The 20,691-nt window shown below is 39.3% G+C and overlaps 1 protein-coding gene across 5 annotated transcripts in view; it reads right to left on the minus strand.

Moving 5' to 3' along the window:
- The window catches only part of brinp1 (bone morphogenetic protein/retinoic acid inducible neural-specific 1), a 578,248-nt gene that overhangs the window by 456,307 nt on the left and 101,250 nt on the right, over positions 1 to 20,691 (minus strand). Inside the window, exon 8 of one of the 5 annotated variants that reach the window (XR_011356129.1) lies at positions 6,187 to 6,472. The exons of the other annotated variants lie outside the window; for them this stretch is intronic. The gene's annotated coding sequence lies outside the window, so the exon portion shown is untranslated. Of the gene's footprint in view, positions 1 to 6,186; positions 6,473 to 20,691 lie in introns of those variants that run through there. 5 annotated transcript variants of the gene reach the window in all.

The raw sequence follows: 20,691 nt of genomic DNA on the forward strand, positions 1-20,691 counted from the left end.
GAAACCCTTCATTGTGATGTGAGGACTCCAATTGTGCTGAGTAGGATTCTAAAAAGCTTCCAAGGACAGAAACCCCAGACATTCACTTATTGATTAGCAGTGCAAATTATACTTATAACAATGTTTGATGTGCTAAATCTCTCCAGCAGTAGCATAGTGTGTGCTGCTGAGTGCACCATCTGCAAAATATATTGCAGGTACTCATGCAAGAAAATCCAAGGCCATTTCACAAGCCACAATGTCCATCACAAAAAAAGGGAAGGGAAGCAGGTACAGGGGAAACAGCACATCCTGGAGGTTCTGCTCTAAGCCCATCCTGACATGGAAAGACGTAACCAGCCCTTCATGATTAAGATCCTGGCGTTCTTATCCCAACAGCACTGTGAGAGTATCTTGATCAGAAAGACTGCAGAAGTTCAGGAATGTAGTTCACCACAATCCTTTCAAAGGCAGTTAGAGACAGAGCTTGAATTCTAACCTTGGTGGTAACACTCGCAGCCCCAAAAACGAACAGCTTCTAAAGTAAAATGTGTTCTGTTTGTTTCTGTCAAATGTTGTACTCACGAGGAAATTAGACTGGGAACGTCCTGCTAAGATTCACACCATTGTTGGTGACTTTTCTCTGTTGTAACTGTGCACATGTGATTCTTTCAATCTAACCAATAGAAATTGGATCAAAAAAATAATGTCTTCTGTCCTTTGCTTTTCATTCATAATAAAACAAAGAAACACCACACAAAGGTAAGGACTGTGTGTGAATTAAAGAGAGCCTGTCAGTTTATACTTTTTTTTTTCTTTAATGACCTCCCTTTCCTCCCCTTACTGATTTCCATGCACTGACCTTTTGCTAACACATGCTGATAAATGCTGCAGGTTCCTGCACTAGATTCCGGGATCTGTAGCCCTTCATTATTGTTAAAGAATATGGTTGTGTCCCAAAAGTCCACAGTGTGAGGTGGCTCCATAATACAACTCTGCTGTTTAGCCCCTTCCCATTCCCAATTTCTCCCTGCTTTATTCCTATTTTCTGTGCCTATATCCTTCTTCCACCACCATGAAGGTTGTCCCCACTATGACATAAGTATAGAAGATACCTGTTGTACAGATGGGAGAGAGTTAGTGATATTCTAATTTTGGTGATATAAATGGTGACACTCAACGTGGGGATAAAACAATACATAGCTCTCCTTTCACCCACCAAATTGGTGAAGTCTAGTTTCCAGTCTATATTGAAGAGCAGAGAAATGGTGTCGCTGTTTTTGATCGAAAGGTTCATTACCTTTCACACAGCAATAGTTTGTTATTATGACCTACATCCTCTCCATAAAGGGACTGGAAGACTCCAAAGACTGCATAATGCAGAGAATATAAACAGTACATCTTTTACTGTCCAGTATTTCTGCAAAGTAGCACACTATCTTGTGAAAAAAAAACCACCTTAATTTTCTTCTCCTTGATGTTTTGATGCATGGTTGGAGTTTTCCATTAAACTTGAATAATAGCTAATGGAAGACTAACTGTGGAATAGCTCCAAAATAAGCGACAAGTCCTGTTAGCTCTGAATAGTTTTAGAGAAGGCATAAGGAGTTTGAGCAGATTTGGTATGTCACTGAAGACTCTTGGCTTCATTGACTCTATTTTGGCTGGGTGATTCTTGGTATGGATATGCCTATGCTCAGGTCAAGAAAACATTTCCAGAGGGTTGTTAACTTGGCCTGTGACATCATAGGCACCAGTCTTCACTCCATTGACAACATCAACAAGAGGTGGCGCCTCTAGCCTCAAGGACCCCCTCCACCCAGGCCATGACCTCTTAATCGGGAAAAAGGAACAAGAGTCTGAAGTTGAGCACTCAGTGGCACAAGGACAACTTCTTCCCCTCTGCCATTAGGTTTCTGAATAAATGACTAACAATAGACACTACCTTCCTTTGTCTTTGACTCTTTCTTGCACTATTTTTAGGTATTTTACAATGTGGTTTATATCAATGTTTTGTGACATATTCATGACAAATTCTGATTCTGAATCTGATTCTGAGCTTTGTTTGAAATGGATATGAGGATAACATTTGTCGGGAATCATACACTGAAGCTTATATTTGTTACTTACTGCAAGGATGCTTATCAATTAATTAAGTTGACCTTCAGAAAAGGCCCCACCATGTGCAGAAAGGGAATTGCATGTGGCTTTACAATCGACAACAGTGAAGCTTTCAGATAGAATCTGTTGGTTCTACCATGACCAATTTCTTCTGGATTTGCATTTGGGCAGAAAATTTTGGCCTTGGGATGGGGTAATAGAGTCACTGGGAGAAATGGCACAGAAATCAGCCCATCGTCCCACTGAGACCACACTGACCATCACCCACTTCATATAATCTGAACTTAGTACCATTTTTAAAAAATTCTCCTCATATTCTCATCAATTTATTTTGATTCTACTATTAACCTGCTCATTAGTTACAATTTACATAATCCACTAAGTCTTTGGGATGTGGAAGGAATCGAGAGCGGATGAAGAAAACCCATGTTCTTACAGTTAGAAAATGCAAACTTCAAACAAACAGCACCCGGGGTCAGAATTGAACCTGGCTTTCTGGCACTGTGAGGCAACTACTCTCCTCATCATGCCTCTGTGCTGCCATGAGTGAATATATAGAATCATTGAACCACAGAACATGACAGCATTGAAAACAAGCCCTTCAGCCCTTCTAGTCTTTGCTGAACTATTATTCTGTTAGTCCCACTGACTTGCACTCAGTCCATATCCCTCCATACCCTTCCCATCCATGTAGCTGTCCAAATTTTCCTTGAATGTGATCATTGAGCCAGCATTCACCATTTCAGCTGGCAGCTCATTCCACACTCCCATAACTCTCTGTGTGAAGATGTTACCCCATATGTTCCACCTAAATTTTTCCCCTTTAACCCTTAGCCCACGTCCTCTGGTTTGTACTTCACCTAACCTTAGTGGAAAAAGCCTACTTGCATTTATTCTTTCTATACCTCTCGTAATTTTGCACACCTCTATCAAATCTCCCCTCATTCTTCTATGCTCCAAGGAACAAAGTCCAAACCTGTTTAACCTTTCCCTGTAACTCAGTTCCTGAGGTCCCATCCACATCCTAATAAATCTTCAGAGGGTATCGGAACATGAGCACCGAAACAGACAGGCCTTTCTATCCAACTCATCCAGGCCAACCAAGATGGTTATCCATGTTAATCTTTTTTTTGGTCCATATCCCTTGATTCTTTTCTCTAGCCATATACTTATACAAATGTCTTTTATACACTGGGATTGTACCTGTCTCTAACAACTCCTCTGACAGTTTGTTTCATATATCTACCACAATCTTTGCAAAAAAAGATATATATTTTCCCATTTACTTAAAACTGTAATCTTTATTTTTAGATTTCCCTACTCTTGGGAAGACTGTGACTATCTCCCAATTCTCTCTCCCTTATAATTTTATAAACCTGTAAGGTCACCCTCAGTGAGAATAATCCCAGCCTATTCCATCTCTTCATATAACTAATGCATTCTATTCTGTGGAATAGTAGCCCAGTGAATCTCTTCTACATTCTTTTGAGCACTAGTACGTTCTTTCTATCATGCCTAGGAAGGTGTGATGAGGAGAATGATTTGGTTGAGTTCAAAGGGTAAAAAGTCCTTGACATGTGTTAGTAGAAAACAGTGTTTTTCATTTACACATGGAGGAATTCACAACTGGGAAAACAATGAAACAGTAATAACACACAAATCATAAGGCATTGGATGACGATAAATCATTGATAGTCGAACTTTTTTGACAAATCTCTGAAAATAGCAACTCCTGAATGCAATGTGAGGGTTAACAAACTGTACCCAACACTCGTCTCATTAATAATAGTCATGCCTGGTAATAACAATGAATGAGTGTATCTACAATGGCTCCCAAGCTATATCAGCAATATACCATATGGTCAGTCCATGGCCTGCAACCTGGAGCTTCAGCAACATCTGGAGAGAGCAGGAACACAAAGAGAAGGAGGTGCTCCATGTAGTCAACTTTGATCCTGCAACTGGCTGACCTGTTGCATGGCAGCCTCATTTGTGGGTGGGTAAAATGCTTAATTGGCACCTGGAGGATCAATCACGGGTCATCATCACAAGTGGGTGTACTTAACCATTGATTAGCAGGCAAGGTAACTTCTGAACTGGGGAGGTCAAGTGATCTCTCATCCTTCATTCCACCCTTTGGAAGTTACAATACCATTTATAGGCTAGTGTCCTGAGGAAATATTTACATTGCACACACATATGCATACCCACTATTGGGTCACTAAATTCCCATAGACCCACAAAGCTACCAGCTTCCCCATGGAGTGTTACAATTAAGGAAGTGTTTTCCTGACTCTCAAGTGTCATTAGTTGTTTTCTCCTTACATCTTCCCTAACCTCCTTTTGATTTTTCACTCATGTCTTTTCATGGTATTTAGCTGTAACATTCTCATTCCCCCTTCCTGTCATAATTTGTTCCCTTCATTCCCCACTTCTGAATCTTAAAATGAGCTTCAACTCCAACTTTTTCTCATTCTTACGAGAAAACCCATGTCTGCGTGGGTTTTCCCCAGGGGCTCCAGTTTCCTCCCACTGTTCAAAGCAGCCTCATGGGCCAAAAATATTGCTGAGTTTCATTTTACACATCCAATATCTGGAGTAGTTTGATTTAGGATCCGTGTATTGGATTCAATGATCACAGAAAGAGGTGAACCATACTGAATACTTTCAGAATTTGGATGAGTTTCTGTCTTAGATTGAAGACAAAGGAGGTCTTGGTCTAATGCTTACCAACCTATTTATGTGAGTCTTATCAAAGTAACATATTCACTTGCATCAACATTAGCAAAGCAAAAGCATAAATATACACAAATTAAAGAACAATATTCCAGTGGTGGAAGGTCTAATTCAGGTTAAAGTTATTTGTGTGAGCCACATTCTTCTTGTTTCCATTCTCCAATATAATACTTCTCTTGATCTTCTAAATTATTTCCCCAAGAAAGAAATAGCAGAACATGAAGAGAACAGCCTGCATTATAAGCCCGCCTTGTCTCCTTTCTGCATGAACACAGAATCGACAAGAGAATCTTCCACAATATTAAATATATTGAATAATCATTTGAAATGACAATTTACTCATGTGAGAATTATTTTCTTGCTTTGTGTGACAAATCATCATTTACTCTTTAGAATCAATTGATGACATTTGCTCCCTATTGGACTTCAAATATTAGCTTTTAGATTGTTCTCATCCATGACACTGATACTTATTGCAAGACATCATATCATGAAGTTTTCCATTACTTTTTTTTTCTCTCCTTTGACCTTGCCACTTGTACAGCCATTCAAAGTTAATTATCTGACAAATATCTGCACAGGAGACATATCAACAACAAAATATACGTTCAAACCATTTCAATATGATATCAAAGAATGAGTCTTGGTTGATAGGATTTGAATCTTCCCAGGTGACTCAGCCAGTTTGGATGTACTGCTTCAGTTCATCTCCAAGAATAGGTCAAATAAAAATATACTTTTGAATTATGAGGCTGAAATCTGATAAACCACTATGATAATCCTGAGCATAAATCCTTGCAAAAGGTAGAGAACACAGCCAGGACATCACAGGCAATACGCTCGCCAAGATCGAGATCATCTACAGGGAGCATTGCTGTTGGAAAGCAGCAGCAATCAAGAAGGATTCACTCCTCCCCAGGACATGCAGAGTTCTCATTGCTGCCTTCAGGAAAAAGTCTTGCCACAAGATTCGCACCACCAGGTTCCGGAACAGCTGCTACCCTTCCACCATTAAACTCATCAATTACAAACTCACTCAGAGGCTCATTTAAGGACTCTTTCTTTTGTACTTTATTGACGTTTTCCTTCTCTGTATTGCACCATCAGTTTGTTTACATTTCTTTATTTGTTTACATGTATATGTATCTTGTTAAGTATAGTATTTTGTACTGCCAAAATTGGTTATCTGCCTCATCCACAGGAGAAAAAGAATCTCAGGGTTGTATGTGATGTCATGTATGTACTCTTACAATAAAATCTGAACGTGAACTCTCATGGCAATTTTGAATAACACACTATGGAAGTTTGACAAGGAGATAAGTAAACAATTAACTCCACAAATAAAAGATCTTGATAGCAAGATCCAAATTCCTTGGCTATTTATTGTGTTTAAAGTAGACAAGTTTCCTTCGGGATAACCACCAGTAGAGTTGTTGAGTGGACTGAGAAGCATCATGGTACATTTGTAATACTGCTATCTGATAGATCTGGTGACCTGTGTTTGATCCTGTCCTGATAGAGCTTGCATATGCCTTGTGACTGTGAACAACATGGTTTTCCGATATACTCTCTGGATTCTTTCTGAATGTCCAAGGTGTACTGGTAAGTGAGTTGACTATCCACTGTAAACTATCTGCTGTAGATGGTAGAAGGAAAATGTGAGTGGAATTAATAGGCAAACAAATTCAAGTTCAAGACAAAAGGGTTGGAATAGGAGAAACTCAACAGATATCAGTTGATTGGGCAATTGAGTTCAAAAGTTGAAAATATCATAGATGTTTATTAATTGGTCCAATTTTACATAATTTTTTTAACCCTCGGTTCAAGACATTGGATATACTCAATGGTCAAGAATCTTTCTTGGATTTATATATAGACCAAAATCGTGCCAAATTTAAATTACCATTAAATCAACATTTCTTTCGGTATTTACAGATTATGAGTTTCTTAAACTCCTTAACGTTGTGGCTTCCAAAGATTTAGATTTTAATCTTACCTGGGAAGAATATAATTTTAGACCGAATAAGAAAGGACTGCTTTCAGCCCTATGTGAACTACTTTTAAAATTTAACAATAGATCTTTAACATTAAAAAAGTTTGGGAACATTACTTTCAACAACTGCTCGCTGAAGGTACATGGGAATCTATTTTGAAAAATGTACATTCATCCTTTATCTGCGCTAGACATTCCTTATTACAATTTAAAGTAGTCCATAGGGCTAAGTTCAATTAGCTAAATTCTACCCCAATATATTGTCTGAATGTGATGTGCACAACTCAGGAAGGTACTTGATATCATATGTTATGGCTATGCCCCTCCCTTTGTAACTACTGGAAAGAGGTATTTACAACACTATCTTTATTTTTTGATATAAATCTCTGAGTCCTTTTATTGCTATTTTTCAAATGAGTGGACCAATTTTGACTCCATCTCAATCACTTGCAATTGCTTTCACTTCCCTGATTGCCAGGAGGCTCATTTTGCTGTGATGGAAAGATGCTTTCCCTTCCACGCTTTCACAATGGTTGTTGGATTTGACGGCCTCCCTCTCTAGAGAAAATTAGCTGCTAAGCAACTAAAATTAGTTTAAAAAAATCTTTGGTGCCTTTTTTTCAATTATTTTCTAAATTTATGGATCTATTATTTTTGCTTTTTATTAAAAGTCTTTTTTTATTTTTCAGTTTTTGAACTATTAGTATTGAAATTAATAGTTGAAGCTTGGCTTTGATCGTAATCACTCAGATAATAGGTTGGAGTTTAGAAATTACATTAGTTATAGGATTAATTTTAGTTATAGTTTTTTTTCTTTTCCTTTTTTATTGACAACATGGATCATATGTATCTTTTTTTAACCATTGTTTAGTATCTGTAATTTTAATTTACTTTTACATGAACTTTACATCATATCTATCTATGTATTTGATATTATTATTTTCTCAAAAACCAATAAAAATGATTGGAAAAGATCAGTTGAAGAGAGAGGCACAGTTGATTGGGCAACCAAGTTCAACAGTTGAAGGCCAATCGAGGTTAGGTGACCCAAATAGGATTATAAAAGTGAGGGACTGGGTAGCAGAGCTGTCATCGAGGGAGTGGTTATTGTCGGTGTGGTTGAATCTGTGTGCCAAGGCTTTGAGAGGCTGAAGTGGTAGTGCAAGAGTTGTAGTGAGAAAGGATCATCCTATTTGAGGAACAAATAGGATTCAGCAGTTAGGCACAGGTAAGGACAGATTTAGATATCATATAATTTTTCCCCCCAGTCATAAACAGTGTTTCCCTTGGCAGCCAAGGCAGGGGAATTATCCTCTTGGAGAATGTGGGTTGTCAGGGAAGCCAGAGATATCCCTGGTGACTTTGTCTGCAAGAAGTGCATCCTGCTGCAGCTCTTCACAAGTGAATTGAAGGTAAACTTAAGGTAAAGGTTCCATTATTGCCACATCATACTGAGCTGGAGATAGATGACCTCTGGATTATTTACAAGGCAGAAGGGGTGATAGACAAGAGTTACAGGCATGCTGTAACTCTTGATTGTGTTATATTTTATATTGTATATAGATATGTTGGAAAGGAGATAAATTATGTAGGGATTTTAGTGAGGTCGACATAGATACAAACACTTCAAAACAGATCTCATTTAAAATGCTGGAGCTCTGCTCAAGCCAGACAGTCCTGACACCCAGTGCCTTTGCAAAAACTTTGAAGAATGTCTATAAGGACTTCACAAATAGGTGTTAATTGGACATGCTGTGGAGTAATTGATTATTGTTTTGGAAAGCAACAGATGAACAAACTCAGAAGATTGGGTCCGGTGCCACAGTCTGAGTGCAGTTTGCTGTTCTAAGAGGGTCTTGTGGTTTTCTCTGGGAGAGAGAGAGAGAGAGAGAGAGAGAGAGAGAGAGAGAGAGAATTCAGTTCAACAGTTCAGTAGCAGCAATTGGGACTGGAAAATGACAAGCTGGCAAGCTTATATGAAACCCCATTTGGAAGACTGCTTGTGAGTTCTTAGTTTGGCCTGGTAAAAGCACTTGTGGTCTATACTAGAGGAGATGGCTGGCTGTATAATGTTTCACTTGAAATAAGGGAAAAAGAAAAGGAACTCTGTGCTGACCTGAAAGAAAGAAGTTATCATCAGGAAAACCCTGATAGGGCAAGTTTCTTCAGCAAGACACTGAAGTGGCTGATTGGAAGGAACCAGTTTGTGTCCAACAAGCAACAAATCTTTCTCTGAAAACCGACAAGAACCTTTCTGAGTGGTAACCATTTACCTTTCAAACATCAAAGCTTGGTGAAATTCATAAATGTTAAATTCTGTGCACAGTAGAAGAATTACCTTCAACTAATTAACTTGGAGGAATGAGAAGTGAGATTGTACTCTAAATCAAATAACATTTCTGAACTTGCACATACATTACATACACGTGCACTTAGCATTAGAGGGGGGTTAAGTTAGGTTAAGTTAATAGTAAAGTTTGATCCCATTTTTAATGCCTTAAGAAAATTAAAACTAACTTTTGATTAAGTAACCATTTGTATTGGTGAATTTCTATTGCTGCTGGGCTTTTGGGGACCTCTTGTTTTATAACATTGCCATCACACCTAGGAGGAAGGAGGAGGGTAGATGGGTGACAGTCAGGAGAGGGGAAGGGAACAGGCAGGCAGGCAGTGCAGGGCAGACTTACAAGGGACAAGGCATGGCAATCAGGTTGCTAGTACAAAGTCAGATCTTGTGGTTGAGAAGGGAAGGGAGGAGAAGAGGTGAGCTGTAGTAATAGTGGATTCCATAGTTAGGGAAGACAGATAAGAGGTTCTGTGGAAGAGATTGATCCCAGATAATATGTTCCCTCCCTGGTGCCAGGGTCTGAGATATCTCAGATCTTGTTCATGGCATTGTCAGGATGGAGGGTAAACAGGAAGATTTTGTGGTCCACGTGGGTAGGAAGGGTGATGAAGTGCTGCAAAGAGAGTTCAGAGTTAGGCATTAGGTTGAAGGACAGGACCTCCAGAGTTGTGATTTCAGGGTTGCTACCAGTGCCACGTGCTAGTGAAGTTAGAAATAAGAGGATAATACAGAGTAACATGTGGCCTGAAGAACTGGTGAAGGAGGGATGGCTTCAGGTTTCTGGATTATTGGGCTCTATTCCAGGGAAGGTGAGACCTGTTCTGACGAGGCAATTTGCTTCTGAATTGGTGGGGGGTCTAATATCCTTGCGGGAAGGTTTGCTAGTGCTGCTCCAGTGGGTTTGCAGGAGGAGGGCAACCAGAGTGCAAGAGCAGATAGAGGAGTAGAGGGAGGGAAAAGGTGATGTGAAAATTTCATGCACTGTTAGAGTGAACTTGTTGTATGTGGTGGAAATGTTCTTGGGTGCATCTATTTCAAAGCAAGGAGTGTTTTAAGAAAGGCAAACAAACTAAGAGTATGGATGGGCATGTGGCATCATGACATTCTGGCAATAAGTTTTTTTCCCCATCTTTTTGAATATTTTATTTGTAATTTTAAATCATAATATAATATAATATATTCATATATAATTGAATTAAATGAACCCTCTCCCCAACCTCCCTCATCTTCCCCACTTACACCCACCCTTCTCCCCTTTCTACCCACTAAGAAAGAAAGGAGGCCATCACCTATAAGACATTCAGCTATTTAGCTATGGAAATCAAAACACCCACCAGAACGGATTGAGAGATTAAATCTTAAAACCAAGAATTTTTAGATATGGGCTCCATATTTTAACAGAAAATTATATTTATCCATCAAATTGTACATGATCTTTTCTACAGAAATACAGGATTTACTTTCAGCATGCCATCTTTGCATTCCTAAACCTAAATCAGACTTCTAATAGCCAAGCATTGTGGCCACAAGTGAAACTTGGTTGATGGAGGGGCAAGATTGGCAACTCAGTGTTCTTGGCTTCCATTGCTTAAGACATGATAGAAATATTTAAAATGTCCTTAGCCACAGGTTTGGTGCTGGAGGATTGGAAGATAGCTCATGTTGTTCCATTGTTTTAAAAAGCCTCTAAGATCTACCCTGGAAATTATAGACCAATGTTTTTGATGCCAGTAATAGGTAAATTATTGGAAGGTGTTATAAGAGATTGGATATACAATTATTTAGATAGCCAAGAACTGATTAGCGATAGTCAACATGGCTTTGTGCATGGTAGGTGGTGATTAATCAATCAAGGGGGTTACAAGGAAAGTTGATGATGTTAAGGCTGTGGATGGTATCGACATGGACTTTAGTAAGGCCTTTGACAAAGTTCCATTTTGGAATTTAATGAGGAAAGTTCAGATGAAGTAGTGAACTGGATTTGAGAATGGCTGGACAGGAGAAGCCAAAGAGTAGTGGTGAATGTTTGCTTCTCAGACTGGAGGCCTATGACTAGTGGTGTGCCCCAGGGATGAGTGCTGAGACCATTGTTGTTTGTCATCTAATGTTATCAATGATCTGGATGAAAGTGGGGTAAATTAGATCAGGTAATTTGCAGATTAAACTAAATTTGGAGGTGTAGTAGACAGCAAAGAAGATTTTCAAAGCTTGCAGAGGGATCTGGACCAGCAGGAAAATGGAGCTAAAAAATGACAGATGGAATTTAATGCAGACAAGTGTGTGTTGTGGTATATTGGAAGGACAAACCATTACAGGATATACATGGTAAATAGTTGGGTACCAAGGATTACGATAGAACAGAGGGATCTAGGAACACAGATATACAGAAAGTGGCATCACAGGTGAATAGGGTTATAAAGAGAGCTTTTGGCATATTGCTTTTAATAAATCAAAATATTGAGTATAGGAGTTCAGATATTATGGTAAAGTTGTATAAGACATGCCTGAGGCCAAATTTAGAGTACTGTTTGGAAATTGGTCACCTAACTAAATATATCAATATTTTAGAAAGAGTTAAGAGAAGATTTACGAGCATGTTGCCCAGACTTCAGGAATTGAGTTACAGGGAAAGGTTAAACAGGTTAGGATTTTATTCCCTGGAAGTAGAACAATAAGGAGAGATTTGATAGAGGTACTTAAAATTATGAGGGGGAGAAACAGAGTAAATTTATGTATGGTTTTTTCACTGATGGTAGGTGAGATACAAACCAGAGGACATGGTGAAAGTGGGTAAATTTAGGGGGAACATGAGAGGGAACGTCATCACACAAAGAGTGGTGGAAGTGGTGGGAATGAGCTGCCAGCTAAAGTAATACACAAATGTGCTGGAGAAACTCAATAGTTCAAGTCAAGGCACATTTATTTGTCATTCATACCATGCATTGCTTGGTAAAGATGAGATAGCATTTCTCTAGGACCATGGAGCAGATGTTCTTAAATATAAGTTAAAATACAAGTTAAATATTAAGACATATACAATAAAAGTCCATGGTATATTCTGCCCATACACTATACATTATCCATATATATTCTGGGAATTCAGGAGCCAAATGGCTTGGGGAAAAAACCAATTGCCCAATCTATTCACAAGTGCATTGAGTGCTATGATATCAACTACCAGATTGCAGAAGGGAGAAAAGTTTACAAGAGGGGTGTGTAATGGGTTATAATATATTTTATATTATATATAAATGTTTTATTTAAAAAAAAAACAATAGATTGGGGGGGGGAGGATTTACTGTAGGTCACCACAGACATAAACGCTTCACAAAAGAGATCTCATTTAAAATGCAAGAGCTTTGCTCAAGCCAGACAGTCCAGGCTCCAAGAGCCTTTGCAAAGACAATAAAGCATTATTTTGGAAATGCTTTGCTAAGGAATTTCAAAAGCAGGTGTAAATGGATTATTGTTTTGAAAGCAACAGATGAACTGGCTCAGAAGATTGGGTCCAGTGCCGCAACCTAATGTGGTTTTGCGAGGGGGAGGGATGGGGAGAGGGAGAGGGAGAAAGAGAGAGAGAGAATTCAGTTTGAGTTCTATGAGTTCTGCAGTAGCTTTTGGAAGCTGGCAGCTGGTTTAAACCCCATTTTGAATTCAGGTTGTGAGTTCAGCCTGTTGAAAACCCTTTTTGGTCTATGCAAGATGAAATGGCCTGTACCTGAAATAAGGAAAACAAAAAGAACCCTGACCTGGAAGAAGAGGTTATCATTTAGAAAACCCTGATGGGACAAGTTTATTTGACAAGACACTGAAGTGACTGATGGAAGTAAATCAGTTTGTTTGTGTCCAATGAACAATGAATCTCTCTCTAAACTGACAAGAACCTTCCTGAGCAGTGACCATTTAAGCATCAGAGCCTGGAGAAAATTCATAAATGTTAAATTTTGTGAACAGTATAAAAACTGCCTGATACCGGTGAACTTGGATGAGTGAGAAATGAGATTGGAATCTGAATCAAATAACTTTCTTGAACATATACACATTATATACATGTGTGCTTAGAATTAGAAGGGGGTTAAGTTAATAATAAAAAGTTTTAAGTTTGATCCTGTTTTTATGTTAAAGATAATTAAAAGTAATGTTTGTTTAAGTAACCATTTGTCTTGGTGAATTTCTCTTGCTGCTGGGTTTTGGGGTCCTCTGGCCCTGTAATAGGTGTGCGAAGTCCTTCACAATATTTATTGCTTTCCACCTGCATTGTGTGTTGTAGATGTCCATCATGGTAGGAAGAGAGGCCCCAATGATCTTATCCACTGAATTCACTATCCTCTGCAGGGTCTTACGGTCTGAGGTGGAACAGCTTCCAAACCTGGCATTGATGCAATTGCTCAGAACGCTTTCAATACATCCTCAGTAAAATGTAGTGAGGATGGTGGTGGGAGATGAACTTTCCTCAGCCTTCACAGGAAGTAAAGGCGTTACTAGGCTTTCTTCGCTATTGAGCTTCTGTTAAGGGACCAGGTGAGATTTTCTGCCAAGTGCACACCAATGAACGACACTCTTGATTACCTTAACGATGGAGTGCTCAGTGATCGATGGAGCGTGGTACCCCGAGGCCAACCTAAACTCGACAACCATCACTTTTGTTTTAATGTTTTGATACAGGTTGTTGGCTCTGCATCTGTTCATTAGTGACTGCACCTCATCTTTGTACGCTGACTCCTCATTCTTACTAAAAAGGCCCACCATAGTTGTGTTGTCACTCAACTTGATGGTACGGTTCGAGTTGTGTTTTGCTGCACATTTGTGGTCAGTAGAGAGAACAGCAGTAGAATCAACATGCAGCCCTTGGGCCCACTGTGCTCAGTGTGATTGTCTTGGAAGTGGTGTTCATGATCCAGACTGCCTGAGGTCTCCCTGACACTGTTATGTCTCTGTGTTACTTGGGAGGCTTCTTAAATAACTTAGAGATGCAAGATTTAAATAACAAAAGAGACTTTACTTACTGATGTCTTCCACTATCACAGGACACTGTTCCCACACACACATGTGCCCCACAGTGGGGCTCTATAGATACTACAGTGAGAACAGTGTATACTTATACAGTTACAAAATAGTTCACATTATCCTGACTATATAACAGTCCTCCTTCTCAAAATAAAGAAAAAAATAGCTTACTTTATTTCCAGTACAAGTTAAGTAACTGAATGTGTACACTAGTTTAATTACACAACAATTTTTAAATAGTTCTTATCGATATCACACTGGTGGCAGTAGGTTGCTTCGCCATCTTGTGGATTTGGCTGTGACTGTTGGGGTGTGACATGGTCGTTACACATGTAGGTGATGTAGCTTGATGTGCTTCACCTGACAACTCCTGTGTTGATGTTTCAGTATTAGTGGTTGTGGTCTCTTCATTTGATACCTCACTTGATATTGGTGTTGCAGACTTTGCTGGTATTAAAGTTTTTTGCATCTTCACATCTTGTGTATGACGGATGTGAAATCTGTTCTTCTTCAGCTGATTGCCAGAGTTTGTCTCGACAATGTATGATCTTGGTGTCTCAACTTCTCTAATGACCTTTGCTGGGGTCCATGTTTTCAACATCCGGCTCCTGAATATGCACATGCTGCCCTCTGACGAGTTCTGGCAACGTTTGTGCCTGTTTGTTATAATGCTGGCGTCCTTCTGGTTTCCTCCTCATTTTCTGGAAAGTGTATTTTGCTTAGCAGAGTTGTTTTATATCTCCTGCTATTTAGAAGTTCTGCTGGGGACTTCATGTCAGCACTTAAAGGTGTTTCTCCCAATGATAAAAGAACTAGATATGGGTCTTCTTGTGTTTCACGACACTTAACAATGTGCATTTCACAGTTTGCACTTGTCTTTCAATGAACCCATGACTTTTGGGGTAGTATCGGGATGATGTAGTGATAACAAACCCATATTCTGCAGCCAGCTTTCTGAGTTCTTGTGATGTGAACTGTGTTCCATTGTCACATATTACTTGCTCGAGTATTCCTTGCACAGGAAGGAGAGCTCTCATTTCTGAGGTGATAGTTGACGCTCTCAGGTCCTTCAATCTTTTGACAAATGGAAACTTAGAGTAGTAACAGGCTAGTATTAAATACCACTCTTGATTCTCAGTGATATATGTCATATGTCAGACTACACAGCAAACATCAGAGAGTTCTTGAAGGGAGATGTGGAATTTCAATGGTCACCATCACATCATAGAAGTTTTGAGCAGCTTAAAGAAATAATATGCAGAGAAGTGGATTTGAGATACTATGATAGAGAAAAAACCCTCATTCTGCAAGTAGATGCATCTAACAGAGGCCTTGGTGCAACATTAGTACAAGAAGCTTTTGCCTCATAAGCATGAACAACAGCTGAGACTAGATATGCCAATATTGAGAGAGAGCTGTTGGCGGTTATGTATGGATACAAGAAGTTTCACAACTTTCTGTACTTTTGGCATATCTTCTTCATCTGGATCTCATAATTGACAGAGATCAATTGCAACTCCTGGCAGCTATCCAGACCTAGAATTGCTGGTCCATCTGCTTCTACCACGTAGAACGTACAGAGAATGTTCTTTCCTTTATGGCAACCATTGAGCTTAGCTCTCCCTAGCTGATTGATCATGGGTCTACCATAGGCTGTTAATGTGACATTTGCTTTTTCCAATGCACCGTCTGTTGGATACCCTTTCATTAGGTTCTCTGGGAACATCTGGCAGTAGAATCTGAGTGGAAGGACATTGCTTTGTGTTCCAGTATTGTTGGCTTGTTCTGGATTGTTCTCTGTGTTTGGATCCTTGTGTGCAACTCGCTTCCTTCTTTCATCCACCCAGCATCTCTTGAAGGTGTATGAATTCTATGTCCAGTATCTGGGTGTTAGAGTCCTCATTTTTGTTTCCTTTTATGTGGTGAATATTCTTCTTGTCTTCTTTCTTCACTGGTATTACTGTATTCTTCATACCAGACTTGCACATCTTCACACAGTGGTTTGCTTTACCACAGGGTCTACATTCAGTACTGCATGCGGGGCATTTGTTTTGGTCTCGAATGGGGTGTTGTCTGTCGCACTTGCTGCATGTCTTGGGGATTTGCATGCTTTATAGCATCAACCCTTCCTTCCCTTTGCTGTGGGTGGGTCTGCATAGATGGGGATTTCATTTGCATCCTTGTGGCTTTGAAGGCTCTGGCTGTGTCTATAGCTTTGGCCAGTATCAAGCTATCCTTCCCTATGAGACTTTTGGACTTTGGGATGGGCACTCCCCATAGTAGATGATCAACTAATCTTTCATCTATAACCTTAAATCAGCACTTTGCAGGAACTATTTTAGTCTAGTGAGGAAGTTATCAACAGTTTCATCAGTCTCTTGAATTAAGCTTTGAAATTCATAGTGTTTAATTCTATGATTAGACCTGGGTTCAAGGTGAGAAGCAAACTTTGAAAATATCTGCTCTGGATCATTTTTCTCCACCTCTGGAAGCTCCCAGCTATTAAATAAGTCAAGGCCTCTCTCCCCTGTCCAGAGAAGTATATAACTGACCTTCTCCTCCACTGTTGCATTTTTAAAATAGCTTGTGAATGCTAAATTTCACTTCTGCAGAAACTTTGTAAACAATTCAATATCTTCAGCCTCCCAGTCCATCATTGGGTGAACTGCTGTTGCTCCAGCCATTTTCTTTCAGTAATATTTTTCCTCTTTTTTCTCCTTCATATTTCAGTGACTTACAATCAATTATATGGTTCTATTCTTGACCTCTTAAACCACTGCCACCATGTTATGCCTCTGGAGTTACTTGAGAGGCTTCTTAAATAAATTAGAGATGTAAGATTCAAATAACAAAAGAAACTTTACTTACTGATGTCTTCCACCATCTCAAGACACTGTTCCCACACACACATATACATATGCCCCACAGTGGTGCACTACAGTTACTACAATGAGAAGGGTATATTCTTACACACTTACAAAATAGTTCACATTATCCTGTCTATATAACAGACAGGAAGTCAAGAATCCACTTGCAGAGGGAGATGTTCAGACCCAGCAGGATCAACTTCCCTGTCAGGTATTGAGGTATCATTGCGTTAAATGCCGATTGAAGTCGATAAACAGAATTTGAACATATGTGTCCTTATTTTTTCAGGTGGTGAGGGTTAGATGGTGGTGATAGCATTGTCTGTAAAACAGTTGAATTTATATGTGGTCTGCAGGGGACCCGTGACAGGGGCAGCAGAAGCTTGATGTGCCCATGACAAGACTCTTGAGGCACTTCATGATGTTAGACATGAGTGCAACAGGGCAATAGTCATTGAGGCAGGACACAGACAGCCCCTTCAGCATGGGAACAATGGTGACAACTATGAAACACGTTGGAAACGTGCCACTTCTCAGGGAGATGTTAAAAATGTCGGTGAGAATATCTGCCAAATGAGCCACACATCCCCTAAGCACTCTGCCAGGTTTGTTATCCAGTGCAGCATTTTTTTGTGGGTTTACCTTGCCTCATTCTCTCTTCATATCGGCCACTGTAAGACACAGCAGTTGGTCATTTGGAGGAGAGGTGGTTTTCTTCACTGCCACATCATTTCTCGCCTCAAAATATGTGTAGAAATTGTTCATTGAATCTAGGAGTAAGGCATCACCAGCACAGTCTTGTGGTTGATGCCATTTCATATGTGATGCGTGTCCTTGGTGTCCAGGAAGTGACTATGAATGTGTTGGGCATGTGCACACTTTGCTTCCCTGATGGTCTTAGTGGCTCTTGCAATAGCTTGGGCTCCATTGTTGTCTGCTCTGAAGGCAGTGTCTTGGTTCCTCACCAGCACACATACCTCCACCGTCATCCATGGCTTCTGATGAAAGTGAGTAATGATGGTTCTGGGCACGGTGACATTGTCAGTACTCACTAATGTGGCTGGTCACAAATGCTGTATATTCCTCCAGATTGATGCTTCATGCAGCATGCATAGGAAATAAGAGGTAATCAACATTTCAAGTCTGAGCCCTTCATCAGAAATAAGAAAAATACAGTTAGATGTCTGAAGAAAAAGGTGGGAGAACAGAAAGAGGAGAGGAGGAATATGTAATTAGGATGGACGCAGGCCAACAGGTAAGAGGTAGCAGCTGGATATAGATGGGATTATAATAACAACACTCCAAAATGCTGATGGAACTCAGCTGATCTTGCAGAGCCCATAGGAGATAGATATATTGTCAACGTTTCAGGCCTGAGCCCTTCTTCAAGGAATAAACAAAAAAAAAACAGGAAATCTCAGTATAGAGACAGTGCTGGCTGGGGGAGGAATCCAGAGCAACACAAGATGTTAATTGAATATGATAAAAGGAAATATGAGAATCCAATTCTCCTATCTCTCCTTTATCATATTCAATTAATACCATTCCCCCCTGCACATCTTTCACCTGCTCCCGTTGGGTAAGAGGTACAGGAGGATCAGAGCCAGCACCACCAGGCTGAGGAATAGCTTCTTCCCAGGGGCAGTGAGAATGCTGAACGACCAAAGGAACTGCTCACACAAACCATCCAAGACTCTCATATGTACAAAACATTATTTATGTATTTATTTATTTATATTGATAAAAACACTTGTCCTGCATATGCATTGTTTGTCTGTATGTGTGTTATGTTGGTTGTGTGTCTGAATGTTTTGCACTATGGACCAGAGAACGCTGTTTTGTCGGATTGTACTTATGCAATCAGATGACAATAATCTTGACTTGTTGGTCTGGATTCATCCCTCAGTCAGCACGGAGACCAATCATGTTGATATTCTGAGATTTCCAGTTTTTTTTTTCCCCTGCTTATTTGCCAATTCCTTGAAGAAAGGCTTAGGCCCAAATCTTTATCTTCTACGGATGCTACAAGACTGGCTGAGTTCCTCCAGCATTTCAGTGTGCTCTTCCTACAATCACTGCATCTGCAGACTTTTGTGTTTCATAAATGTGGGTGGATAGAAGGCCTGAGAGGCATCTTCATGGAAAATTGGGTTTCATAAATAAAATAACTCACTTGGAGAAATTTCAGGACCACTTTTGAGAGTGGGAAGGATTAAAAAAAAGTAAATGATGGAACAACACATACACTTCATAAGTTTGGTCTGTAGCCCATTGTTGGAAAGGAGTGGAGGAAGAACAATCTTTGTCATTTGATGCTGCACCAGACCATAGGTCGATCATCATTGCCAAAGATGGGAGTCTGAAACTCAAAATGTCTACCTCAAGTACAAAAGAAGTCACAAATAACCAAATAAAGCAATACCTACTCTACTCTCAAGCAAAGTATTTTGTAAAGATAGTACGATTGATCATTGCCTCAAATTTTGTAAAGAAATAAGAAATATGCATAAGTAAAAAGTTAACACTGAAGAAACTCAACTGGTTAAAGAGTAAATAATAACCAATGTTTTGGGCTTGAGGTATCAGAAATGAACATTCTTAATTTCAGTTATTTGATTATTATCAGCTATTTGATCATTGTCTAAATAACTATGTGCAACCTCATGCCATCAATTGAATTGTTTAAATTTGGGATCAATTAGTTCCAAACAAAGACTTGGAAAGTAGTGACTCTTTGGAGTAAAAGTGTGCACAAGCAGTTGTTACTTACAATGAAGATTGATATTTTGTTATGGAAGTCATTGGAAAGATCTGAACTAAGGAAAAGGCCAGTGGACCTACCATCTTATGGAGAAGCAACCTCAAGGGACTGGAATGGGTTTAAACAGTGACTAAATCAAGTGATTATTCAAATTAAAATCATGTTGGTATGAAGTGCATGAGCACACACACTAAAAGAAAATCAGAGCAATTTTTATTTTGCTGATTTAACTATCATCTGGCACTGTGCTACTTAATACATTTATACCCGATTTGGAATTCAATACAGAATGTCAATAGTGTTGAGGATTTACAAAGCATTATTATTTCTGGGCCCTTCTTAACTACATGTCATTGCTGTATTCCATCTCAGCGCATGACCAAGCTTTGGTTACAAGCTGAACATGGTGATACAGCTTTTGACTGATGTCTATGTAAATAGAGCATAATAACTTTTCAGACATTTCATCTTATTCAATGTGGAGCTTTTCAAAGCCAAATTGATTTCTGCTTTGATGCACAAAACTATAAATGTTTTTACTTCATACGAAGACAAATGGCTGCTGACAATAATAGTCAATGCAGTTCAAGCATAACTCAATTTTATGAAGCGGTTTTGGATTTTTTTCATTGGATACGTAAATATACAAATGCTATTTTATTGTTTGGAATATTGTTTGAGAATACAGCACATTCTTTAGACTCTGAGGCTCCTTTTGTAAAAATAAATCTGTGTTATCTCTGTCCGGTCAATATTAACAGGCCTTCTGATCATGACTGAAGACAGGGGAAGCTGCTTCATTTTAATTAATATATGCATGAAATGCCTCGTTTAAACCATAAAATGGGTCACAGAACCTTGCCTCATGAAGCCACTAAAT

This window comes from Narcine bancroftii, chromosome 1, assembly GCF_036971445.1.
Source record: "Narcine bancroftii isolate sNarBan1 chromosome 1, sNarBan1.hap1, whole genome shotgun sequence".
Classification (NCBI taxonomy): Eukaryota; Metazoa; Chordata; class Chondrichthyes; order Torpediniformes; family Narcinidae; genus Narcine; species Narcine bancroftii.